This window comes from Lissotriton helveticus, chromosome 2_1 (assembly GCF_964261635.1).
Source record: "Lissotriton helveticus chromosome 2_1, aLisHel1.1, whole genome shotgun sequence".
NCBI lineage: Eukaryota > Metazoa > Chordata > Amphibia > Caudata > Salamandridae > Lissotriton > Lissotriton helveticus.
Window position 1 is genome coordinate 1,852,322,397 of NC_136059.1, and position 23,038 is coordinate 1,852,345,434.

The window sequence follows — 23,038 nt, forward strand, 5'->3', positions numbered from 1 at the left end:
TCGTTCAACGTCGTCCTAATGGTCGTTGCGCCGCGGTTCACGATGACCAGCGCGACCCTGCCTCGGTGCCTTACGCCATCCATCCAGTCAGTCTTGCGCCTCCTCAGGCGTGGGGAAGAACCACGCCTTTCCCTCAGCCTCCACTCTAAACTTGCCTGGAAATAGCATATAGTATTTTATCTCCCGTTCCCGAAGAGCCTTCTTCTAATCAATGAATCCCCTGCGCTGCTTCATGACTGCCGCAGTATAGTCCGGGAAGATCGTGATGTTGGCGTTATCAATGTGGATCGATGGAGCCTTTCGGACAGCTTGTAAGATTGCATCCCAGTCCCTGTAATTGAACATACACGCCAGGATAGGTCAGGAGGGAGCCCCTGGCATCGGTCTGCGCCCGTTCAACAAAAGAGAAGTTGGATAACCCCCGCGGTTGGAGGTGAGTCATCATCAGGTCCTCCTCAAAGAGGTCCAGGGCCGGGCCCTCCGGCCCCTCCGGCACGCCAATAAGGCGAATGTTATTCCGCCTAGAGCGCCCCTCCTGATTCTCAAGGAGGGCCATCAGGAGTTTATTGTCCGCCTCCAGCTGCTGCACCTCTTTCTTAAGGGTGGAACTGTCTGAGGAGAGAGCTTCCATTGTACTCTCGACGTCTGATATTTTGGCGGACATTTTGTTAAATGCCAGGTCAATTGCGAGAGTCCCAATTCTGGAATCCACCTTATTTAAGGTTGTCATGATATCCTGCAGGGTGACTTCCTGTGTGGCCCCCCGTCGCCCCCGCTGTTGAAGGGACGTCTTTGTCTTGCATATCACCCTGTGACTTGGTGAAGGCAAATTTGTCCAGCTTTACCTGGTTGGTCCCCTATGTGTTCCTGATGCTCGTGGTGGTGGTAGAGGGGAGTATTTCACATGGAGCAGGGCCCGCAATAATAGATGTCCGCAGGACAATCCACTATTCTACTCCAAGCCAATAAATGTGAGTACGTTCCGTGCCACGGGGAGGGGGAGTGCAAATGACTTATGTAGCCGGTTAGCCACCGAAGCTGTGCCCCTGCAGGTGGATAGGTAGGTGTCAGGTCGTGCAGTCCAGTTTCCCAAAGTCGTAAGTGTTCCTTAGCCAGCTAGGCCGGATGAATGACCCTCCAAAGTAGCGCAAAACGACCGGGCAGCTCCCGGGGGGTAAGACAGCAGTGCTGCGGTGATGTCAGTCTGCACTACTATATCGGGCCGTGAGCGCGTGTGAGAGGCGTCGCATCCTGAATTCCTGATACTCCTGGGGTACCTCTGCCAAAGCAAGCATCCAGTCCAAGCCTGCGGGAAGTAATGCAAAGTCACAAAATGGCGGCTGGGGGGTCCACCAGGCCCTCACCCCGATCGACCGCAAATCACTCTCCGGTCCTGCAATGAGTGCACCACCGGCTTCAGTCCAGCTCTGCTAGGCCGCGCTGTGATATTCCGCCACTCACCGCGATGTCCGGGGCGAAGAGGGGGGGAGCGCTCCAACCCCCGGCACAACCGCTCTCCCTCGGTCCGATCCCCGGTGCGTCTTCTCTGGATACCTGTGATACTGTGGGTCCCGGCTGCCGCGTACAAGTAGGCCGCTGGACGCCGCCCTCCACCACCGCTGCACAGGAGCTCCGCCATTCCTCAAACCAGGCCACATACAATGCCGGCCACTTTCCGTCACGTTTCCTTACTGTTCTGGGCCAACTGGGTAACGGATAAATGTGCGGATTGACTTGGGGCCGGTATGTGGAGCTCAGAGCCTCTCTAGGCTGCGGCCATGTTCGTCGGCTGCAAGCCACGCCCCCCCCCCCCAGTCCATAAGTTTTGGCAATGTGAGAAGTGGCATGCCAACAGTCCAAGGGGCTTGTATATAAGCCTATTTATGTATAATGTATGTTCTGCAATGGCCCATCACAACTGTACCTTACAAATGCCTGTTGTCAAATAAGCAGCTCTGGAGCAGATCTGCACTACCTGTTTTGTCATATGACTTGTCAGGATGGGCATGTACATCAGCTCAATGCCTCCCTGGGAATCATTTGTATCACCGACAGGGACGCAAATACTTGTTTGGCTCACACAGTTTCATGGATAGCACTGGTGTACTGATCATGCCAGCACTATAGCCAAGGCATTTCTGGATTTTACATGAGAGTAATGCAAAATTAATCCAAAAGTCATGTGAGCCATATTTGATCTTACCACAAATCATCAATGGGTACATGAGTCAAGTAGGATAGCATACTAATCATGGGTACATGCCAGTTGCTCCACCAACTTCTATACCAATGTAATCCAGGAGGTCTGACTCCCTGCTGACCACATTGTCCCAGTATTGTTTTAGTTGGTGGATATTGCAGTCCACTCCGTACATCCTCTGTATATGTTGGTGTATGGACTCCCACTGTTGTTTTCTGACCTTCACGGGTAGCCCTGTATAAAATGACCCCCACTGGCAAGCATGGCATATGACAGGGACAGCAGACATGACACACTAGCTCCAACAACACCATAACCACTCTCCAGCACAAGCAAAACTCCACCACTCCCAAGCCCAAGCACAAAAACTGTGACTTAAAGTTTAAATGAAAATAACTTCACAGTTGCTGGCTTACATCACTTCCCTTTATTCATTACTTCACTTCCTGGGCAGATGCGCAACGTTTTCAGCCGATTCGTCGTTTTTTGATGCTACCAGTCAATGCGATGATTCCACACAATGCCTGACAAGGAACAATGCGTTTTTTAGAAACCACCAACTGGGAAGCGTCCTTTTGAGGTGACACGGCGGCTGAAAAATATCACTCTTAATGGTGTTGCATAAATTTTTTCGATGCAATACGTCGAAAGTGGTTTTTTTGTGTATTGGAATGTGCAATACATGTAGTAATGTACAGGAATTTGCAGTGTTGGGTTTAAATAGTGGAGTTGACCTGTTTACAGTCTTACATTTGCTTAATATTTGTGTTTTTAGTGAACATATGTGAGGGTTCATCCTGTTAAGGGATCATACAATGCATAGTGCCAAAAAACACTGTGGTAGGACAAGGGCACACCTTACCAGAGGTGCCGGTGAGCTACATTTTTCTTGGCACCCATTAACATTGTATTAGATTCTCCCCAGGGATGCAAGGGGCTACCACTGCCATTGGGTCAGTGAATGCACATCTACGGTTGCTCAGCCTGCCGTCAAACAGGGCCATGTCCCACAGTGGAGGTATCAGTCTGTAGTGAAATTTGGGAATGTGCAGAGATTGGCTTGATCCATCTGGAAGGGGATGTATGTATAGTGCCATTTGATTGTTTGAGTATTTGCATTTCATATCCAAGGGGTATACCCCACAGGAAAGTGACAGTTTCATCATTTGCAGACAACATGATCCTCAGTCATTGTAATTGTGCTATGGTAGATCACCATGCATGCCTTGGCATGACCTCCTACATATTGCTTAAAGTAGGGCTACATAAATCATGACATAACTACACTCTGTATCAAGGGGGTGTTTCTTGTGCATATGAGTGGGTGTTCACATGCAACACCGCGTCACTGGCAAAGTATGGTATGTAGCATATGAATAAGTGATATGAAATCACCTAATGGATTTCACATGTGGATACAGTTGTTGATGTAGCATATGTAGACTATAATTTTGAGACTGTGTAGGTGGAACCCTTCAAAGTCATCATCCTATCAGTGGCCTGTACTATTGTCCTCAGGTTTGAGGCTGTACACATGGCTAGCAGCAGGAGAGACACACACACAGTCATTGCACATTATCTATGTTACAACACCATGTTAATTGTGGCTGGCAGTGGAATACTATCTGCTAGAGGTAGTTGGCATGCACACTATTTCATTGTTACCAGATGATGTCCAATGCTGTTTGTTACACATAGCTACATACATTATCTGTGTGACAGTTAGAAGCAGGTCAAATGTGCATGTTTAGGAGTTTACTGTGACTATGTAATCAAAATTCATGCACAGTAGTAGTGCTAATACATTTATTTATAAATAGTTCTACAATGTTATATCTGTCATTATTGTGTCATCTCATGTTCAGTACTCATGCTTCTGAGAAACAATTGTTCATGATGTGGTCCCTCTGAAGTGCTGTGGCAACTGATGGTCCAGTCCGATTAGGCTCCTCATATTCCTCTTCCTCATCATCTGCCAGGTCCTGCTGCCAATTGTCATCAGCCCATGGCACATTTGTCCTCACACATATGTTGTGTGATGTGCAGCACACCAAAATTATTTTGCACACCATAGGTGGTGAATATTGCAATCAGCCGCCAGAAACATCAAGTCTCCTGAAGCAGGATTTTAAAACTCCAAATGTTTGCTCAATGATGGACCGGGTGCTGGTGAGGACCTGATTGTAGCTCAACTGAGCCTCTGTTTGTGGGTTTTACAGAGGACTCATGACCCACGGCATCAGAGTGTATCCTTGGTCGGCTGCAAAGACAGGAGGTGTAAAATTAGTTTAGAGTCGTGACAAGGGATGGCCCTACATGTGTGTACATTCAGTGATGTGTAATGAATGTCTCATACACTTTGATTACTGTAAGAAACATACTATGCCATTGTGTGGCATACATGCATGCATGCTTTGGAAATGACTGACACTGTGCTTCTCATATAGGTGTGCTGAGTTCTGTAATTCACTTACTATTTTTCATACTGGTGAGTGTCAATGTCATGCAGGTGATGATGTTTCACCAATAATTAGAGTCACTTTGCCATTAAGTAGACACATGTCTCGCATTCATCTATTTTGTCTAATATTGGCTACTATTGCCATTCCAGAACTGATACCTGTCTGATTTGACAAAATGTAACTGGAGCAGGTGACGTGGAGTACTTCAGTCACACATAATATCCATTGAGAATTGGAGTTAATGTTGTTCAATGTGTACTTCCATGGGAAGGATAGTGAGTGGATATCAATGTTGGACATGATAGTGTACACATGGCAGTGCGCAGTGTCCACTATGGTGACAGTACCCAATGAGTTTGAGATATGTGTTCATTGTGTGCTGTACAGTGCAAACAGGAGACTAACTACACTACAGTGCCACACTGCTTGTGAACAGTGAAGGACATATTTTCCACGTGATTCAGTGTCCAGGGTTTGTGGCTGAACTGGCAGAACCTGTGCAGCATTGCTCCAAGACAAGCAGATAATTTCCAAGATTACTGTGTTGTTGACTGTCATGGGTGATGTAGTGTGTGCATGAGGCTGCATACTTGCTGCAGTGCCTTAGGCTTTAGAGGACTGATAGAGTGGTGTGTGCGCTACAAAATGATGTACACATAGGATGTGAGTTGTATATATGAAGAGCGATGTAATGTAGCTTGGTAGACATGATCTTGTGAGGCCCCTATATGAGAATATTTCTTAGTTTCACAAGTCTGTGATACATCTCATGCCTCATGACCATGGGATTTACATGTAGACACACATATTTTTAACAGGGATTACCATGCTTCAACAGGGTGTTTAGAGGCAGCATTTTACATAGTAGTGCATTAGTGAGGCTGTTTGAGACTATCGAATGCACATACAGGGCCTCATGTAGCAGTTGTAGCCACTGGGCAGCAATGGATGTTATTTGGCTGTGTTGACCTGCTTCTAAAGTGAAGGGGTGGAATGTGCCATATTCCAAACATGCAGCACATTTACAGGTTGTCTGCATATGCACCATCTCATAGTAGTTATTAGTGCTATCACTCCCCCTTGCACCATGATACACATGTGTCAGGTTAGTGTCCTCACATGACGTCATACTTTTAGTGACACACTCCAGCACCAAAAGGCCACAATATATGCAATTCCCTCTTTCTATGTGTCCTGTGGAATGCAGGACACATATTAATTGGACAAGAGAGACATGTCATCATGTATCCTCATTTTCATCTCCCCTCAGGTGGCGGACATAGGATGTGTGGAAATGTGTGAGATCTTTATTGGTGTTGCATGGCAAAGGCTACAGGAAGGCCCATGGCACACATCCTTACTGTAGGATGGATGAATGCTGCACTTTGCTGTGACTTGCCTTACTACATACCTATGAGACCATGCAATATCATGGAGACAGACTTTGCATTGTAACAATGATATGATTTGGGGAGCTGCTCCACCAGATCATCATGAAAAGTGATACTCCATCAGCACAGTTCACTCGTACATGTGGCCCACAGTAGCGTAGGTGGTCTCGACATGTGTGACTTGTATGATTGTGTTGCTCATATACCTTGTAGTATGGATCAAGTATGTAGACCCACACCAAATACACATGCACTGTCTCATTCAAACCAAGATTTATATGTCATGTTATATGCTGAGAAGTACTTACCAACCAGTAGGCCATTCCCGTAGGTCCCGTTCTGGATGTGTTCATTGATGGTTGAATGCCGGAAGATGAAGGAGTCACAGGGCATTGCAAGGGTACTTCTCAAGGACATTTATGAAGAGCCCCAGATGGTCCATAACTGTACGTTTGTGGAATAGGTGTGCTTCCTGTTGAGGTAGATGTGTGATGTTGCCACTGGATGCACTGGTTGCACTTGGGTGCAGTCCATTGCCCCAACACATGTGGAAATCTTCCAATAGCATAAAGCCTTGCTTGCTCTCCTGTTGTTGCTGTGATGTGTTGGGGGAAGTGGAGGTGCTGTGTTGTGAAGCTTGTGATGGCATCCAGGATGGGTGGGAAGAACCTTGAGAAGGATGTCTGGGATACACCTGCAAGACACTCCCGCTGTGGTGAGTTGGAAAGTTCCAGACACCAACATCTGGAGTACAGCCAGTAGCTTGGCCTGCCGAGGTATGTTGGTGCAGTGCTGTGATGTTGGCTGCAGCCTTTGTGCAATCTGGTGTAAGAGGCGGACAATGGACTCCTTCCTGAGCCTGTATTGGGCAATGACGTCCTCCTCTCTGAGGTGAATTAGGGTTATCCTCTGGTGTAATGTCCTCTTCCTTCTCCTGCGCAGACTCTTTGGTGATGGTGATGGTGGCGGACGTCTCTTTGGTGCTCCAAGCTGCAACAGTAGTAGATCCATGGTGTAGTAGAGCTTGTCAAAGTGATTTGGGCATGTTCTGCTTTTATACAAGGGTGCTTGCCTATTTTTAGACCTGCTTTTCCTTAGCTGTAAAAAACTCCTGCTAATGGGTTTCATCTTTTTTTTTTCAAAAATAGCGCTATTTCGGAAAATCCTTGCACATACTGCAGTGGCAGTTTTGCAATGGTTTTCCTAAGGGAATGCCTATCTAGCATATCATTACCAAAAAGCACAGCTAGCAGATCTGGCGTTAAAAAAACGTAGACGTTAGCAGTGGAAAACTGAGCTAACGGTCTTTATCGTCACTTTGTAAATGAGGCACTAAATAAAAAAAGTCGCCATGTCAAAATAGTGTTGCTGCGGTGGAATTATTATTTTAAATATGCCCAAATGTGTTTTATCTCACTTATCCAGTCTTAATGCAGATATTGCACGATTGCAAGAATCACACCTTACAGAAGTTGAATATTTAAAATTGATGTTGGGGTGGTGTTGGACTTGGCCCTTTTGGCAGGTTCACCCCGAAACTTTTTGCTTTTGCCTAGTCTGTTTCTGCAACCTGGTGTTGGTGATTCTGCTCACTTTTTCTCTGTGGTCCAGTGTAAAGTGCGTGCGCTCTCTGTGTATGTGTAGTGGGACTGGCCTGCCCTCCCATAGGAATGCATGGGGAATATGTGTGTTCATGGTAGTTCCTGATGTGTGGGGAGTGCAGGGTCGAGTTTGGTATGTGCGTACTCGTGAGATTAAATGCTGCACGGTGATGTGCGCGGATCTAATGTGTCTAGTGTGGAAGTGCCACTTCTAGAAGTTGGCATGTCTGTGCAGTGAATGTGAATTGACAGTCTGGCTTGTGATTGGCTGGAGATGGCTGGTGTGTCTGGCTCCAGGAGTCAGGATGGGTCTGCCCCGGTTGTGAATGGAGAGATCTGCATGTTGATAGGAGGGAGGAGTGCACCTGGGACCTGAATACGGCAGGGCCTTCCCTCCACAATGCTGGCTCCACCCCCTGTGGTGTGTCTGATGTCCTTGACCCACCCTGTGAATAGGCAGAGGGGCTGAGCAAAACAAAGTGCTCAAGAACCAGTTGCGTCTGATTCGCCCCTTGCCTGCACCTTTGGAAACAAAGGGATGATGTGTATAAAAGAGGGGCTGTGACCCCATGATTTTGTTCTTGTTTCCTGACTTGAATCTACCAGGGGAATGCTGGTGCTGGGGCCCAGGGGAAGGCTTTCCTCCCTGGGCCCTGCCCTCCCCCTGGGTTCCTGGAGCTCTTGCTGGGTCATGACAGAGAGGGGCTTGCTGCTGGTGGGGCCCAGGAGGGACCGCCATGGGGGCTGTCTCCTTGCTGGCGCGCCCTGTATGCTGGCTCCTGGGCCCTACACTGCCCTCCCTGATGCCCAGGACTTCTTGGATCTTTATTGCCTCCTTTTTGCTGGCCTTATGGACTTGATGCTGCTCTAGCGCCCTGTGAGCGCTTTATTTTCTTTCCTGGATTTTCCCCCAGCTGAGGGCTAGCGTGTGCTTGGCAGCACTGTGCTGCACTGTTGTCTTAGGGGAATCCCCGGCGTGGGGATCCCCCCGAAATGGCTCCACTGTGGGTGCCCACCCCGCTTATTTAATTATTATTATTATGGGTGCCCACCCCGTGATAGGAGCCTTAGTGGGTGCCCACCCTGCTTCTACTTTCTGTTTTCGCACAGAGGGAGCCTACCCCTCATTATTGCCCCCGAAGAGAGATGCCGGCACCGCGGCAAAACCTGAAGTCAGGCGGCTGGACGCCTGGAGCGGGGCCGGACTTCCGCTTGCTACCAGGAAGTACCGCTCGCCGCCCGAGATGGGGCCCACAAGTCCCGGTCCGGAGAAGAGGGGGACCGGGTGAAGTCTGGCGACTACACGTGCGGGGCTCCCATGACTGAGGGAGAGCCCCGCAGGCGCCAGAGAATGCCCATCCAAGGAGGCGGGGGCCCGAGGCACATTGCTGGTGCCTGCCCCTGCCGCGCCGCGAGAAGAGCGCTGCGCCCCGCCTGCGGAAGTCAGTTGAGCGGAGCTCAGGTTCGAGGGCGCCTGGTAGAGGCACCTAGTCAGAGCAGGTCCGTGTGTGCAGCGGGCCGCTCCAATGTTGAGATGGCAGCCGAGAGGGCCCCTCGTGGGTCCCCCATGTAAGAGGCCATATCGGGGCACTTTGTTGGCAACCGAGCGGCCCCGCTGGTGAGAGGGCCTCCCCAACGACCAGGGGCATACTTGTTTAAGGAGCTGAGGTGGCTCCCCCGCCCCCCATTAGTGTACCGAGCCCCGGCGTGACTCCAAAGATGGCCCTAATTATCTTAAAGGCCCCAGTGGGGGCCCCGAGGGCCAGAGAGGGGCCCATTTTCTTGCCCCTGAGGGCTCCAGTAATTTCTAGAGCCTAGACGGCTCCAATCTTTTGGGGGCACAGTTGTTTAAGAGCCAAGAGGGCTCGCATGTGCGCATGTGCGCAATATGTATTCCTAGAGCCTAGAGGGCTCCCACGTTTTGCCGCATTGTTGTTCTAAAGGGCCAGTGAGAGCCCATGTCGCAGTTTTGATTCACAGCTGCCCAGCAAGTAGTGGGCAGCTGCACCGTTTAGGTTTTCCTTTCGGGGGACTTGTTCTTTGTGAACCCCGGAGTGAGTCGCACTCCCTTCGCCCCTACTTTGACCTTCTACAGCTGCGCAGCACTTAGTGCCAGCTGCAGCGTTTAGGCCTCCAGTTCATTGTTTTCAGCTGCCCAGCAAGTACTGGGCAGCTGCCACGTTTAGGCTTGGCGCAGTGGGGCAACCTGGACCTCCGCTGCTTAGGTATTAGCCGTGACTCTGCGGACATAGGGTATTTGAGCCCCTTCCTAGATGGCCAGTTGGCCAGGGGGGTTGTTACATTTATAGGGCGCAGGCACTACTGTGATTTATCTGCTAAATGTGATATGTGCTTTAAATGTGGTGCTAGGAAATGTAATGCATCTAGTATGTTTTACGCACCCTGTGTTGATACCTCTAGAGATGGTTTTACCTATGGAGGTTTGTGTTAGTGAGATTGTACTTCACTGTGATTTACGCCCCTAAATGTGAGTTATACTTAGGAGGTAGGGTCTAATGTGTTTAGACTAGAGAGGAGATTGCCTACTGTATTTATACTGGTTAGGCCTAATGTGATTTATGCGTAATGTGTAATGCCTTTATGCCTGTGATACCTCTACAGGTGTTTTCATGCATAGGAGGTTGTTTTGCCTAGTATAGTTTATACTAGTGAGTTGATGTGTCCCTGCGTGATCTATGCCTATGGTGATTAGTATTGTGTAGTGTGTACCTACCTTTTACCAGTGGTTACTGGTTGTGGTCTATAATTGTTATTTGGTATTACAGTTACTCTAAGTGCTGATCCTGACAGTGGCCCACGTGGCCCTGTCCTGTGTAAATAATCCCTTGTGAATATTGCACGTGCCAGTTGGCACAATGTATATTGTGTGATTACTATCTGATGTGTTTTAAGAATACAAAAGTTATTTTTATATAACCTAGTGTGGAGTTCCTTTTGTAGTGTGCCTGGGATGTTGTTGCTGTGTGCGTGCACAAATGCTTTACACATTGCCTCCGGGATAAGCCTGTCTGCTCGTGCCAAGCTACCAAGGGGGTCAGCAGGGGTTATCTTTGGCGTGTAACTCCCGACCCTTGACTAGAGTGGTGGTTTCTGCCTGGCTTTGGCACAAGTCTTAGCCAAACAGAAATCCCATTTCTAACAGGTGGGTTGGAGATTTTTTCTGTTCCCTAGGCAATGGCAAAAGAAGTGTTGTAACTTTATGTCATAGATATCCTAACATGTATCTAGATTCACAAAAAACAGGCACAGAAGGTAGATGGTTATTTAAATAACTTCTGGTTGACAAAGTTCAGATTTTCATTTTCAATATTTATGGGCCTTCTATGACAGATTGTCAATTCGGGTCCACCATAACTCTTCGTCATCACTCCAATAATTCTCAGATGATAATTTCATTTTTGCAGGAGATTGTTTTCAAATTGTTGATCGATTAATCAACAGAAATTTTACCTCTTCATTTGCACCCAAAAATATTGTTAATGCCCTTAAAAATAGGGCATTAATGGATGCCTTAAGACTTTGTTACCCTGCTTTGAGAGAATATATATATTTCTCCACAGCACATCAGACAGTCAAGAATTGACCACATATTCATATCTCATAACTCAACCCAAAACGTAATCTCTGCAGAAATAGGATACATTTTAATACTGGATTATGCCCCTGTAGTTATACAATTAGGCACACTGCCTAAAACTAACTCCCCAAAATGCTGGAGATGTAATAATTAATTGATATTGTATACCTCATTTTCTCATATCTTTCTCTCTATTCTTTCATGAGAACTTCCAATTAAATCAGTCAGATGATCTTGTGTTTCCAAGCTTTTGCCTGGGATTTATTATCAATCATGTCTCCAGAAAAAAAGAAATCATCTATTACTAAATCTAGAGAAGTTGTAGCAAAAACTAAGCACTTAGAGCACACCTACTACACATAAAAATCGAAAGACTGCTTAGAAGACAGCATGAATGCTAAACTTAAATTGTATGCTGTGACTGCCCAAAAACTTTTTGAAGAATAAAGAAGAGACTACATTTACAAAAAACACTTGGAAAATCAGTGATTTCTTTGGACTCAATTGCTTATACTCTATACCTAGAGTTGCTCAGGTTGTGAATTAGAATTCGTTTGAACTGGTCTACTTGTTAGACCGGTTATCCTACAACTGGTGGCAAGAGTTGTATCTTGACCTTGGAGCAACACCTAGAGGACAATACAAATCTCAATTATATTGATTACACTTTGTTTGCGCATCAAGTTCCCTCTTGTCATTTTGTATATGAATCAGTATTTAAAGCATACAGTGCATTCTTGAAGTTTCCCTCTGTGCTGGCACACAATGGACTGCCCAGCGCCAACGCAGGTATTCTTTCACCATGCATGCTGGATTATTTTTCTGCAGGAAGGGACACCTTCCTGCACAAAAATAATCCTGAGATGCTTGTTCCTCCTTCTCTGTGGGTTGCACAATGCTGCAGAAGAGGAAAAAAAAGGAGAAATACAGATATTTCTACACATTTCCTGGTAAGGCGTAAGATTTTGGTGCATTCCCAGGTTTAAAAGTCTTGTAAATCTCAAAATGTGTCAAAATCAATGGGAGTTGAGCAGGAACGCCCAACACAACACCCATGGAAAACATACCCAGGGCAGAGTAGCGCAAAGCAGCCATTTGCACTGTCTTGTGCTACTCTGGATTTATGAGGCCACTCAGAGCCATGCAAAGTGGCTTCATAAATCTGACTTCAAGGTTTCTGTCCTGCATGTGCCACATTACGTGGTCCAAATGCGTCGCAAGCCTCTGATAAATATATCAACCAAGAGTCTACTGTAAATATAAAAAAGAGTTTTGCTGCTCGGCAGGATTTTTAATAAGTATATGCATTTGAAATTTGCTTTTAAAAGAAGAAGCAAACCTAAGAGGGGTTGCACCTTTGAGAATGACAGAAAGGTGTGGTTAACTAATAGCTGATTTGTCTATATTAAACCTTTTTTTCCACATGCTTTCTAATTTATGGATATTATTTTGGGAAACTAAATTGTGGAGTTGAAGAAGGAATTGATATCATTAGGGATGTATGACATTACAGAATGTAACAGTTTGCATTGATTTTTTTTTTATTGGACAGGAGAGACCTTGTGGTTTATGTGAAAAAGGCATGTCTTTGCAAAAAGAAAAAGGAGATAAAATCTATTTTTGCAAGTCTGTCCTTAATGGCTATCACTCTTAAGACTCAGAAATCTAGTGCAAAGATTGTTTTAGTAAGAAGACTATATGGTATTTAGAAAAGCTCTAGAAATTTACCCCACCATCCTTTTAGGTCTTCTCAATTTTAAGAGGGAAATGTGAGGTTTTGTTTTGTTCCAGAGTAATGAAGTAAGTATAGAATTCATTTTCTTAAAATATTTAGGAGGGATATTTAATGGGATGTACAGTATAGTATATAAAATTATGGAAACAAACATCATCTTGATAGTATCAAGATTACCCACCAAGAACGTAGTAAAAGGTGCCATCGGTTTATGTGTGTTGTTAATTCAGTAATGCATTCCTGCAGGTTTAATGAAATGGAAGTTTTAATGGATTGAGAGAACCATATACAAACATATTTGATTTTAGTCCTTATTCCATAAGGAACTGGAGATGATAAAGTCATGCTTAAAGGTGAATTTATTCAAGGTCAATATCTCATTTGTCATGATTTAACTTGTAACTAGACACAGAGAATAAGAACTGGTTTAATTAAAAATGCTGGAAGTAAGGATTGGGGTTTTGAAATCAAAAGTAAGATATCAAAAGCATTTATTGCCAATTTAATCTGTTGTCCATTACTGAAAAAATCGTGCAGATCTTGAATTTGTCGTATTTTAGAATGAGGGGTTCCAGCGCTAAGTTAAAAAGAAACGGAAAAAGGGGACAACCCTGTTGAACTCCTCTACTGAAAATAAAATATGAGGAAGTAAGACCATTAACGAAAATAGCTGCCTGTGGAGAAGTATATGAAAGGGATATGAGAGTGATAATTTTTATGCCAAAATCAAACCATTTCAGTCTGTGAAAAATGAAGGACCAATTGACACAATCAAAGGCCTTTTTGGCATCTAAACTGATTGCTGCTAAAGAATCAGAAATGTGAGCAGATCTGGATATGATATTAAACAGTAGGCATGTATTATCAGATATGAATCGCCCTTTAACAAAGCCAGATTGTTCCTTACCAATGAAATGACGGAGTAAGAATGCATGCTGGATTATTTTTCTGCAGGAAGGGACACCTTCCTGCACAAAAATAATCCTGAGATGCTTGTTCCTCCTTCTCTGTGGGTTGCACAATGCTGCAGAAGAGGAAAAAAAGAGGAGAAATACAGATATTTCTACACATTTCCTGGTAAGGTGTAAGATTTTGGTGCATTCCCAGGTTTAAAAGTCTTGTAAATCTCAAAATGTGTCAAAATCAATGGGAGTTGAGCGGGAACGCCCAACACAACACCCATGGAAAACATACCCAGGGCAGAATAGCGCAAAGCAGCCATTTGCACTGTGTTGTGCTACTCTGGATTTATGAGGCCACTCAGAGCCATGCAAAGTGGCTTCATATATCTGACTTCAAGGTTTCTGTCCTGCATGCGCTCTATGTACAAAGAGAGACTACGTATATACAAGCTTTTCTATACATAGACCGCACTATAGACCCAAATAATTCTGGATATAAGTTTCTTAATTGCCCTGACGGAGTCCTCTAGCTTACGAGCTGGACGAAACACGTGTTGGCAACAACTGATGTATGTAGGAACCTATGAGAAGAATTGTATGCTGTGACTGCCCAAAAACTTTTTGAAGAATAAAGAAGAGACTACATTTACAAAAAACACTTGGAAAATCAGTGATTTCTTTGGACTCAATTGCTTATACTCTACACCTAGAGTTGCTCAGGTTGTGAATTAGAATTTGCTTTAAATACTGTGCATTTCTGGCATTTCACAGTGACACAGCACAGCAAGGTGACTGGCTACGCTGCACTTTGCCACTATTTCATAAATATGCTACTTAATGTTCCCCTCACTTTTACACACCATATAGCCAGACGTTTCTGATACTTTCAGGTCATGTCATGCACAACAACCACATTACAAATATTTGCTGTTCGCATGTCCATTCATCCATAATTTTTTATTGAAAATTTGGAACCAGATGAACCTCACCATTTAATCAACAGCACTTTTCTCCCTTCTCTATGGTTTCTTGGGAAGTTTGTATGATGATTGGGACAATGTTTCAGTAAATATAGACATTTTGATCTATCACTTGCCGTTCCTTTCAAACAAATTGCTCAAATCAACTATCTTTTTGAACATGGGGGGTGTACTATATGTAATAATCACATAATAGGCACCAGTTACATTCACCCTGAATCACTACTTTTAAAATGTACTGTTTTATGATCTCCAGTCACTAATTTTCTAGATAAACATGCACAATCATCTTTCCAATGTCAATCGCTGACAAAATTGGTTCAACAACTTCTTGACTTCTCTTGTTCTCCTTGATAACATTTAGGAAGATTTTATACTTTCAAATTTGCTTATATAAATATCAGGCAGCTGTTACTACTAACCATGCTTGTTTCCTTTTTGCTGATATTGTCATATTATTCAGCTGTATTATCTTTCCTTCTTCCCTCCCTTCTCTCTTTTTATTATCCATTTTCTAATTTTGAATTGAATGTATTATCTTCTTGTTATTGTTTCTAACTTCAATAAACTCTTTGAACTTTAAAAAAGATGATCTTCTTTGCAATGGCTAATCGACTTGTCAAAAGAGAGGATCCCTGGTAACCAGCTTTCAAGAAACCAAGTCAACAGGTTTTGGAACTCCCCTATGTGTCTATGACTCTCTTAAAGTCAGCAAGCAGTCAAGGCTTTTACTCACAGGTAGTGTGGAGATGAAACTAGGTACAGTACAACACAAGGTACCACTGTTGCAATACAGTATGAATGCCAGCAATGTTGTGTATTACTCTTTTAATAATTCACAATCCAATTCTTTATTTATGTTTTGGAACTCAAAAGAGGTCCTCCTAAAACAAGACAAGACAAATATAAAACCCATAAAATCACACATTATACAGAAAAATGAAGAAATAGATACACACATATTAAAACAAGTATACCCATACACTCATTTTCTGTTGCAGTAACCTAGATATAAATTGATGTAACTTCATAAAACCATAAGAGATGTAAACTGTTTCGCAAATTACTCAAATTTTGAACATTCAAACTTCACATAGCACTGCAGAAATCCTGAATCTGAGTTAATATAAATTCATAAAGCCTTTGAAATATTTCGAAACTTTGGTACATATTACTTCATTTTTTGGATGAAATAAAAATTCACGTGCTACCCTAGCTGATTTGATATTATTCTTTTAGAACATTGGCCTTAGAATTTGGCGACACCTGAGAGATAATGTGGAACAAACAAAAATTATATGACTAACACCCAGATTCATCAACCAAAATTGCTATCGCAATAGCTGCGAATTAGCTATTGCGATCGCAATTAAAAGAAAAGCAATTCATGATTAGAAAAAGTTAAAAATTGCGAAATTGCTAAAAAAATAAGCGAATTCGCAAAATAATTCGCAGAATCTAGGAGGAACCCCTATAGCGATTCGGATTTAGCGAGAATCCATGGATTCTGCTAAATATATTGCGAACTGGCTAAATATTCGCTACCGCAATTCATGAAAACTCGCAAATAGCGAAAAATCTGAAAATCGCTATTTGTGACGCGCAATTTAAGGAGAACCCAAACCAGGTGGTAACCATGAAGAAAAAAAAATACAAAGAAAAAATAACTAGCCACAGGTGCAGGCCTGATCAAACACACTTAAGGAGACACAGTAGGAGCATGAGGACTCTCACAATGCCAGGACTCTACATGGTGGTCAGGCGGCGAAGGCTCCAGGCTGCAGCAAGGAACAGACGCAGGATCCAGGAGTGAATATTCCGACCGGAAGATCACCCTTCTGGGCCAAACTGCGGAGCAAATCTACTGCAAGTACCGCCTGAATGGGGCAATGATCACTAAGCTGATCCGGGACCTAGCCCCCCTGATGCAGCACCCAACAAGGAGGACCAATGCCGTGCCCACCCATGTCCAGGTCTTGTGCAGCCTGCACCTCCTGGCCTCCGGAAGCTTCCAGGGGATAGTCGCTGTTGCAGGGGGATCTCCTAGAGCACCATGTCCCGCTGCCTAAGGAGTTTCCTGGAGGCAATGCTGACCCGGCTACACCATTACATCACATTCCCGACCACCCAACAGGACTTGAATCAAACCAAGCTTCATTTCTACAAAACATTGTGCAATTCCCACATGTAATAGGATGCATTGACTGTACCCACATCCACATCTGCCCACCTGCACAAACAGAATACATGTACCGGAACCGCAAGTCCTACCACTCTCTGAATATCCAGATGGTGGTGTGCCACGCTAAGACAATCATCACGGACATAGTGGCACAATACCCGGGGAGCACACAGGACTTCTTCATATTCCAGCACAGCGGCAGGCACACACGACTGGCCAGGGGAGACTTTGGCGAAGGACACCTACTAGGTAAGTACACATGCCACCAAATAGTACATTGTTACCATGTAGCTGCGCATAACAGGCACTCAACATCTGCTCCTTTCATTCAGGTGACAGCGCCTACGGTCTCCGTGAGTACCTCCTCACCCCATACCTCAACCCTGCAACACCACAGCAACGGTGTTACAATGCTGCACAAATACGCACAAGAAATTGCCTTGAGAGGACATTTGGGCTTTTGAAGAGCCGATTCCGCATACTTCACAAGACTGGTGGGGCCCTCAAATACGAGCGTGAGGTCTGCTGCCGCATCGTGGCCGTGTGTGCAATACTCCACAACATTGCTACCAAGCGCAGGATACCTGTAGAGATCTCTGGCAGTGAGTCGGAAGGGGACAACCGCCCACCTGCACATGTGCGTCATGCTCGCGGGGAGAATCCTGCAGAAGGACACAGGCGCCGCAACCAAATCACTATTAACTGTTTCTAGTGCACCCACTCCCCTCACCCAACACTTCACTCATGCATGACAATTGAAATAATGACATGAGTCAGATTAACTGGTACTGAATATATATTATTGTTTTTTTCACAATAAAGTGACATTGTTTCTCACAGTTACATGAGAGCTATATTGAGTCATACGTCCCCATGAATGTGAGTAGGGCATGCTTGTCTCAGCAGCATGCCCTTCATGGTACAAAATAAATAGTCAATGGCGTCCGGGCGGACGCTCCCAGTCGCCTTTCCACATCTTCCTCAGCATTTGCCCGTGAGGCAGCAGTGGGCCTGGTGCTGCGGCGGGGTACTATCACAAGTTGCACCGATTGGCTGCTGTGGCTTGAATTTCCCTCACTTGCGTCATCCCCTCCACCTGCCTGGCCATGGCCAGTTGCCTGCAGACCCTGCACTGCAGTGGTAGCTCGTTCCAGAGCCCTAGCGACATGCTGGCAGCATTGGACCATTTGTACTTGCATGGCCAACGAGCATCGTGAGAGTTGGGATGTGGCATTCCTTATGATGTGGTTCGACCGCGTGTACGCAGACAGGCGGGTCAGCAGCTGGCGGTGGCGGCGCCGGTTGACAGCCTGCTGGGTCAACATGGCCTGGGTGTTTTCCTCTACTGCAGCGGTCATCCTCTCCATTCTGTCTGACAGCTGTCTCACATTCCGAGCGGTCTTGTGCAGCTGTAGGTGAATGGCTGCAAGATGACAGGCCTGCTTCTGGTGTGCGGAGCATACGGCGCTCAATTGAGAGACCAGGTACCCGCACATTCACCCCCCCTGCCAGTGCATGGTGTTGTGTCGCGCGGCTCCCTCACCAGTCCGCTGGACTGTGTTCTCACAGTGGCAGTGCGCCGGGTTTGTTTCTGTGCTGCAGCTGTTGATGTCAGTGCCACTGGCATGGGTGTCACACGCTGCGGTTGGGGCGCACCTGTTGTTGCTGAGGTGGCACTGTCCACAGGGGCAGGTGGTGGTACTACTGCTGGTGCTGCAGCTTGCCCTGATGGTCCTGGTTGAGGGGAAGGATGGACGTCTCCCTCGGCGTCCTCGGGATTGTCATCTATTTGCAGGGCCTCGCTATCAGTGCTGGGTTCTTCAGCGCCACCTGTGATGTAAAGTGGACGTTGATTAATGACATGTATCTTGCACAAGGAAGGTTGCTACATGCATGCAGGCTACCATTCCCTGACTGGCTGTAGGATTGACTCTCACTGGACAGGTCTGGCTGTATGGGGCTAGATGTACATTGTGGTCAGACTACATGTCCCACAATGCAATAGGGCTTTTCTGGTGTGCATGGGCTGCAAGACTGGGGTTTCTAATGGGTTGCTCTGGGGTCATGGCCATTGTTAGGGGACAGGGTCGCAGTCGCATGGCACTTACCTTGGGAATCTTGGGTGGGTCGGGAGGAGTCCAGCTGGGTTATCCCCACGCATGCCTGGGGATTCAGGGTGTCCTCCACAAGCTCCTCAAGTGGGGTGTTGTGTGGGACAGTGGCCTCTCCTCCTCCTGTTGAACTCGCTCCCCCAGCCTCTCAGCAATCCTCTCCTTGGCACGCCTTCTGAGGTCGTACCACCTCTTCTTTAATTCTTCTATGGAGCGCTGGGTCACTCCCACGGAATTTACTTTGGTGCGGATGCGCATCCAAATCCTTGTTTTGTCCTCCTCAGGCACCCTCCTTGAGTCCTTCCCAAAGAGCCGGTCGTGGTCTCTGCTCACTCCCTCTATGAGGTATTCCAATTCTTGTTCTGAGAATTTTATTTTGCGTTTCCTTCTTGAGGAACTGCCCCCTGCTGCTTCCTGGGACATTTTCTGCAGTGGGGTGTCTCCTGATTTTGAGCTGGAGGTGGTCTGGAGTGGAGCTCTGGACAGTGCTGCTTCCACTTCAGGCTCAGTATGCAGAATGAGGGTGGGAACTGCCTGCTTCCTGGTTGTGATGTCATCACTGTGCTCGAAATGCGACTTCCCGTTTTTGTGATCTCGCAATTAGCGAGATCGCAATTTGCGATTTCGGTAATTGCGAGATCGCAATTTCAACAAGGAAAATGGCAGATTCTGCGATTTTTATGCGATTTTTGGTAAATCGCAATCGGCAATTGCGGGCGATTGCGATTCGCTTTTTTTAGTCGCAATTTTTCATGAATCCCATTCTGCGATTTCTAAATTGCGATTGGGTATTTCTCGCAATTTAGAAACCGTAGTTCTCTGGGTAAGGAATTGATAATTGACTTCATAAACCAATGCTCATTGAACTATGGCCTTGGTATCATCGATACCCTAAAAATCCCTGAAATTTTTTGGGGAATCACCATGGGTTTTCTTCTCACCCTTTTCTCCTTCTCTAACTTTGCTTGCAAACCCTCACATGTACCTATAAGTAAGATAAATGTGCTGTTTTTTAGTTATGGAGCTTTTTCACATAAACAAGAAAGAAATGAATTATAATTGTTACTAAGTTGCCATGTTATTCTCACAAGGTGTTTGTTAATAAAAGAGGTCACAATCATAGAATATGTATAGAATTTGTGAGTTGAACTGAATAAGAATCTCATATGATGCAATAGATATATTGAATGTTATTTATTATTACAGATGTCGATACAGAGCGTTTAATTTTCTTTGGAGAGATCGATTATTCTGCTAAGAGGTCCTGAGGAAGGTGGTCACAACCCACCGAAACGCGTCGACCTTGCGTATTAGATCACACAACTATACGTGATCCCTCCGACACAGAATGTAGAGTGAATGCAGTATGTATGATAGTGGTTGTATGAGTTTGTGGCAAATTAATATTTAGTTTCTATTGACTGTACGATATCTGTGTATTAATTGCTTTACCAATTTTATGTGTTTTTTTTGTATACATTTTTTTTCTCTGAAATGAAGTAAGAATATAAAGAAATGATAAAAAATAAATAATACAAATTCTAAAAAGAACCATATATGGAGTCACCTTGTGTTTAAAATAAGAAAACATAAAGTAGTTTTGTAGAGATATTAAGAGGTCGAGAGGGAAATTGTATTTCTTGTTGATGATCCATTCCAGAGCCTTCTCCTGGATTCCGACGTTGCTGAGGCGCTGCACTAGGGTACGGTGGCAGACAGTGTCGAAGGCCGCGGAGAGGTCTAGGAGGATGAGGGCCGCTGTTTCTCCGTTGTTTAGCAGGGCTCGGATGTCATCGGTGGCTGCGATCAGGGCGGTCTCGGTGCTGTGGTTGGCCCGGAAGCCAGACTGCGAGAGGTCGAGGGATCCGTTCGTCTCGAGGAAGGCGGCAAGCTGTTTGTTGACGGTATTCTCGATGACTTTTGCCGGAAACGGGAGCAGCGAGATGGGGCGGTAGTTCTTGAGGTTGGTGGGGTCGGCTGATGGCTTCTTTATGGGAGCGCTGAGTTCGGCGTGCTTCCAGCTCTCCGGGAAGGTAGCGGTGTCAAAGGAGGTGTTGATGATGTCCCGCAGGTGGGGTGCGATGACAGCGTCGGCCTTGTTGAAGACGTGGTGAGGGCAGGGGTCGGTCGGAGATCCGGAATGGATGGAGTTCATCGTGCGGACGGTGTCTTCGGTGCTGATCGGGGTCCAGGCGCGGAGGGTGGTGGTGGGGGGCGGTGGTTCAGTCATGGCGTGCGTCTGTTGAGTGCTGAAGCTGTTGTGTATGTCCGCGATCTTGTTGTGGAAGTAGGAGGCGAGGGAGTTGCAGAGGTCTTGTGAGGGGGTGACGTCGTTGTTTCCGGCATTGGGGTTGGAGAGCTCTTTAACGATGTTGAAGAGTTCCTTGCTGTTGTGGGCGTTGTTGTCCAGTCGTTCCTTGAATGCAGTTTTCTTGGTGGCGTGGATCAGTTGGTGGTGTTTTCGGGTGGCGAGCTTGAGGGCAGTCATGTTGTTCGGTGTTGGGTCTCTGCGCCAGGCTTTCTCGAGGGCTCGGCAGTTCTTCTTGGAGCTCTTAAGTTCGTCAGTGAACCATGGGGCTTTCTTGCTGCCGGGTCTGCTGGGCGGGGTCTTCAGCGGGAAGAGGTCGTCTGCGCAGTTGCTGATCCACTTCGCGAGGTTGGTGGCCGCCTGGCTTGGGTTCGTTGTGCTGGTGGGAGGGTTCATGCTCAGGGAAGTCGCGAGCTGTTCGGCTGTGATCTTGTTCCAGCTTCTGCGTGCCACTTGTTGCTGGTGGTGGTGGATCGTGGTCCTTCTGAAGCTGAAGTGGACGCAGCTGTGGTCCGTCCAGTGGCGTGGCTGAAGGTGATGTCCTTGCTGGAAGAGAGCACGGGGTCGAGTGTGTGACCGGCGTAGTGGGTGGTGGTGGTCACCAGCTGCTTGAGGCTGAGGTTGGCGAGGTTGTCCAGCAGGGAGGTGGTGTTGCGGTCGTTGTTGTTCTCCAGGTGGAAGTTGAGGTCCCCGAGGAGGATGTAGTCAGCGGAGAGGAGGGCGTGCGGGCTGATGAAGTCGGCGATGTCTTCGCTGAATTGTGTGCGTGGGCCCGGGGGTCTGTAGATGAGGGTGCCTCTGAGGGTGGTTTTGGGGTTGATGTGGATCTGGAAGTGCAGGTGCTCGGCGGGTGCGAGGGAGTCGTCGGTGTTGGTCGTGATGCGGATGGTGTTCCTGTGGAGGATGGCGATGACTCCTCCTGTCTGGTTGACGCGGTCCCTCTGGATGATCTTGTAGCCGTCCGGGATGGCGATGGCGATGTCGGGCGCTGAGGAGGCGTTCATCCAGGTTTCCTTGAGGAAGGCGACGTCTGGGGCTGTGGTGTCGAGCAGGTTCCAGAGCTCGATGGCGTGTCTGTGGATGGAGCGGGTGTTTGAGCAAGATGCACTTGAGGCGGTTGCTGCTGGTGCTTGGCTTGGTCGGTGCTGGTGTAGTGCAGGTCCGGATGCAGGTGAACTTGCAGGAGTGGCAGCTGAAGGGTCCGTGGGTGCGTCTCGGGGTGGCTCGATAGCAGGCCGGGATTCGGCCGGCGTTGAGTGCGTAGAGTTCGGTGGCGTCGTAGGTCCGGCGGGTTGGCAGGTGTTGTCAGGAGCCAGGGATCCTGGCTCTGGGCGCGGTCCAGGCGCGGACGGGCGCAGTCGGGCTTACCTTTGGCGCGCCTTCGGCGCGCAATCGGCACGCCCGCTGCGCGTGCGCACGGTCGCCATTAATGGCGAAGTGCAGGGAGGGAGGAGCAGCTGGGAGGCCGGAGCGGGGAGGGCACAAAAGGAAGGGGGCGTGTCCACACTCCCGGTGGCGGGAAGCGGGGAGCGGGGAGGTTGGGCGCTGGGGAGACTGCACAGGGGGGC